General features: G+C 33.7%; 1 long non-coding RNA gene across 1 annotated transcript; it reads left to right on the top strand.

The window, feature by feature from the left end:
* Positions 1-302: 302 nt before the first annotated feature.
* LOC143054473 (uncharacterized) lies at positions 303-3,125 on the top strand. Its single transcript, XR_012971693.1, has 5 exons — positions 303-451; positions 723-890; positions 1,287-1,454; positions 1,663-1,830; positions 2,766-3,125. It is a non-coding gene; the product is annotated as an uncharacterized LOC143054473 (long non-coding RNA).
* The last annotated feature ends 2,254 nt before the right edge of the window (positions 3,126-5,379 follow it).

Raw genomic sequence — 5,379 nt, 5'->3', positions numbered from 1 at the left:
GAAAGCTTAGTGGTTTAAACTATTTTTCTATCATTTTCTGATCTTATACAATATTTCAGGTAATACATATAATACCATCATAAAATTTAATCGTTATGTGAGTTTAAAATAATTGATAGAATACAAGCTCTGCCAATTAAGACATGATATTTATGACATAATTTGTTAACAGAAAGTTCAATGGGAAACATAAAGATAATCCCCATATTAATTGTAAAGCATTATCTTTTTGATATTCATAACAACATAAAGAGATCAATTAGAAGAAACTTTTTTTTTAAAAGTTGACGGCGGATGGGCACGTGGTCGAACCCAATATGTTCGGTTACATGTGGAAACGGTATTCAATCCAGAAATCGATCTTGTGACAGTCCAGTTCCTTCTTTAGGTGGCCAAACTTGTAATGGGTCGAATGTTGATACATCGGATTGCATCTTAAGAGATTGTCCAGGTAATTGTTTGTACGGGGTTTAAAATGAAACTAAGGTTTGTTTTACCATAAAAACACATAACACTGTTGATTCATGTGAGTTACAAAGTATTCATAGATTACAAGCATAGACAATAAAAACATACTATTCAATACATTTCGGACATCTCTATGTAATATAAGTTTCTTGTAAAATGTGGATAATCAACTAAAAAATTGTAAAGAAACATTTATTTGTTATTCAACATAAAATTAAGGGATCAGTTAGATAGAATTTATTTATTTTTGAAAGTTGACGGCGGATGGGGCTTATGGTCGAACCCAACATGTTCCGTGACATGTGGAAACGGTATTCAATCCAGAAACCGATCTTGTGACAGTCCAGTTCCTTCTGCGGGTGGCGAAACATGTAATGGATCGAGTGTAGAAACATCGGATTGCAGCTCAAGAGATTGTCCAGGTATTTGTTTGTACGGGTTTCAAAATGAAATCCATGTCTCTTTTAAAAACTAATGAATCAAAGTTATTGGTTATATCACAATTTAAAGGTGGTATATCACCTGAATCTCTAATTATACTATAACATATATTATATGTTGAACTTTATTATATAGGTAATATCATTATGTAATACCATACCAAACATAACACTGTGGATTCATGTGAGTTACAAAGTATTCATAAATTACAAGCATTGACATTAAAAACATGCCATTTAAGACATTTAAGACATTTTTTGTAAGATAAGTTCCCTGTAAAATGTGAAAAAATCAACTAAAAGATTGTAAAGAAACATACATTTGTTATTCATAATAAAATTAAAAGATACTTTGATAATCTTTATATATTTTTATAGTTGACGGCGGATGGGGCTCCTGGTCGAACCCAATATGTTCGGTTACATGTGGAAACGGCATTCTTTCCAGAAATCGATCATGTGACAGTCCAGTTCCTTCTGCGGGTGGCCAAACATGTAATGGGTCGAGTGTAGATACATCGGATTGCAGCCTTATTGATTGTCCAGGTATTTGTTTGTACGGGATTCAAAATAAAACCCATATCTGTGTAAAAAAGTTTGTTCAACGTTAAATCGTATTTACCTTTTTTCTCTCTCATTAATCGACATTGTGTAATACTAAGAATATGAAAGTTTTGAAACAACAATGCTGTCAAATATCAAATATGTAGATACGATTTGAAAACAAATTGAAATAAAGTTTCATCTATTAAAGTTGATGGTCAGTGGGGTTTCTGGTCGACTGGACCATGTTCTGTCACATGTGGTAATGGTATAAGATATAGAAAAAGAACTTGTGACAGCCCACCAGCTTCTACCAATGGACAAGGTTGTATTGGTTCTTGTACAGTCTACGTGATCTGCACCTTAGAAATGTGTCCAGGTAGGTAAACATGTTCTGTCACATGTGGTAATGGTATAAGATATAGAAAGAGAAGTTGTGACAGCCCACCAGCTTCTAACAATGGACAAGGTTGTATTGGTTCTTGTACAGACTCCGTGATCTGTACCTTAGAAGTGTGTCCAGGTCAGTTAATATTACAAAAAGATCTCAAAAAACATGTTTAACCCCGCCGCAAATTTGCCCCTGTCCAAAGTCAGGAGCCTCTGGCCTTTGTTAGTCTGGTATGATTTTTCTTTTATATAATTCGGAGTTTAGTATGACGTCCATTATCACTGAACTACTATGCATATTTGTTTAGGGGCCAGCTAAAAAACGCGCTCCGGGAACGGGAGTGTCTGGCTGCATTGAAGACCCATTGGTGGCCTTTGGCTGTTGTCTGCTCTATGGTCGGGTTGTTGTCGCTTTGACACTTTCCCAATTTCCATTCTCAATTTTATTGAATCAAATAACGCTTATCAAGGTTGATAAGATTTTAAAATTGATATACTTCTGTTGTTCTAAAGTAAGTGTTGTATCCAGGTTTTTAACCCCTGATCTCTTTGGCAGTTTGATTTAGTCAGTTAGTTGTTATAGTAAATTCATAAACAGTTCTGCATGATGTGTTTTAGCTTTTAATTTTGCCATTTGATAAGAACTTTCCTCACAGTTCAGTATTTTTATGATTTTACTTTTTAACCTATTTGGTGAATCATATTATCTCGTGTAATTAACATACATCAAATGTATTAAAACGCTTGTTTAACATGAAGGATAGACGAAAGGTTTTGAAAGTTTCATTACTTTTTTAGTATATTGAACCTATGGTTATAAAATGTCTGGTTACTACTCAAAGCATATTTTGTTCTATTTTTGAAAATTAATAGTAAAATGAAAATATTTGAATGATATTTTTCTACTTTCTTTTTATCGTGTAGAATCAAGGAAAATGAAAGCAAGAAAATGGAAAAGATATCATGGAAGAAGACTGAATAGCAGAAGATATCATGGAAGAAGACTAAATAGTAGAAGATATCATGGAAGACGACTGAATATTAGAAGATACAAAAACAACATCTAACATGTACAGCATGTTTGTGTTGTAACTCCGGATGATGCAAGCCAATGGAGTTATTTCTCGAATAATTTAAGAGGGATTTAATACAAAAAATCTTTGTTTTGTCTGTTATGGCTAATTATTTGCTATGAGTTATCTTTTCTTTCTCTATCTTACAACATTTTCTAACAATGTATCTTGGTAGGTCTTCATCGTAGGGATTGATAATTTGGATGCCAAATACTACGGATTTATAATTTTCCTAATTGAAACTTTAAGTAATCTGTATGAATAAATGTATTTTGGAATAACATACTTCAACTGTTTTATCTGGCTCTTTCTGTCAATAAATGTGGGTATCATAATAATGTTTTATTTTTTCATACACACGCCAATAGATCTTTGACTTTGATTGGCCCTTCCGAAGATTAATCAAGATACGAGCTTTGAACGCAATTATTTAAAAAAAAATGCGATTTCTTTTTCCATCACTGGGTTGATACGGCTTTTGGTGGAAGTTTCTCCCATCAGGATATAATAGACACAGTAGTCAGTGCTTCTGTATTGACATGATTAATAGAGTTCTTAAATTTGTCATTGATTAAGTTTAAAAATATAGTGAAATGAAGGTTTCAGTTAACTCAGGTAATGTTTACCTTTGATAAATTTGATAGAATTGCGATTGGATATGGGGAATGTGCCAAAGAGACAACAACCCGACCATATAACAGGCAACAGCAGAAGGTCAACAACAGGTCTTCAATGCAGCGAGAAATTCCCGTACCCGAAGACTTCCTTCAGCTGGCCCCAAATAAATATATATACTATTTCAGTGATATTGGACGTCTTACTAAACTCCCAATTATACACAAGAAACCAAAGTTAAAAATAATACAAGACTAACAAAGGCCAGAGGCTACTAACTTGGGACAGGCGCAAAAATGCGGCGGGGTTAAACATGTTTTAAAGATCTCAACATTCCCCCTATATCTCTAGCCAATGTAGAAAAGTAAATGCATAACAATATATTGCTATGTTTACGGTTCATGTTATCTCTTCCCTTGTTTTGGTAGTTATACAGACTTGGATTTAACATTTTTAGCTTTCAAATTTCCTTATCAAGGCGAACCCAGAAAACAAAAGTTTTTTCATTTTCAAATCATTTTGATATAATTCTGCCTTGCAGTTGTAGATATACATGCATGTATGAAAAACATAATGACTGCTTCAAAAGAGGGGCAACCGATACCAAAGAGACAGTCAAACTAATAGATCGAAAATAAACTGACAACGCCATGGCTTAAAAACAAGACAAACAGGCACTGAACTAGTATATATATTTCTTTTGTTGTCTGCTCTATGGTCGGGTTGTTGTCCCTTTGACACATTCCCTATTTCTATTCTCGGTTTTAAATAATAGTACACATGACACAACATAAAATACTAGATACTTAGCAACAGGAAACCCACCATTAATTTCAGGTGATCCGGAAGGGTTATCAGATTCTGCTCCACATGTGCACCCGTCGCGTTGCTCATGTTATTACAAGTCTAATTCTGTAGGTCACATTTATCACGTCACTTTCTTTGTACTTCAAAGCATTCGAATCAATATCGTTATTGAAGAATGATAATTTGGTTTAATTCGAGCGCCACCGAAGAACTGTTTGTAAACGAATGTTAAAGATGTTAATAGTTTAAAGCATAATATAATGATGACTTTTTGAGGAGAAATCATCAGTAATGGGTCAAGCTTTTTTCCCTAAATGACAAAACTTTAACAGATATAGGATGATTGACACCACTGACACAGTGTCTGCGAATATGAAGAAGAACATTATCGGTGCAAAACCAACTTGAACATAACACAGAGTATAATTAACAACAAACAAGGCATTCAAATGTAGAAATCAAGGAGATAGTTTGTTAATAAAAATAATGAGTATCAAATGGTGTTACATGAAAATAAAAAAACCCAGCATAGAATAAAACACTGCGATTTTTAACTGTTGTCGAACATTCTATAAACTCATCATAGATACCAGGATTAAATGTTGTATTTACGCCAGACCCGCGTTCGTCTTAAAAAGACTCATCAGTGACGGTCGAATCCCAAAAAGTCAAAAGGCCCAATAAGGTACGAAGTTGAAGATCATTGAGGACCAAAATTTCTAGATGTTTTTACCAAATACAACTAAGGTAAACAAATCCTGAGGTAGGAAATCTTACTATTTAAAAAAATCAAAAGTTTTGTAAATAGCTTATAAATAAAACACTATCAATGATAATTCATGTTAGCACAGAAGTGCAGACTACTTGGCTGGTGATACTCTCGGGGAATTAAAACTACACCAGCAATGTCATCGACCCAGTAGTTAAATAAAATAAATAAACTCATTATAGAAACCAGGATAAAATGTTGTATTTACGCCAGAAGCGCATTTCGTCTACAAAAGACTCATCAGTTAGCTCGAATCAATTTAACATCACTAGTA

The sequence above is a fragment of the Mytilus galloprovincialis genome, chromosome 12 (genome assembly GCF_965363235.1).
Source record: "Mytilus galloprovincialis chromosome 12, xbMytGall1.hap1.1, whole genome shotgun sequence".
Lineage (NCBI taxonomy): Eukaryota > Metazoa > Mollusca > Bivalvia > Mytilida > Mytilidae > Mytilus > Mytilus galloprovincialis.
The sequence above is the reverse complement of the archived record's forward strand: the minus strand, read 5'-3'. Positions and strand labels throughout refer to the sequence as shown.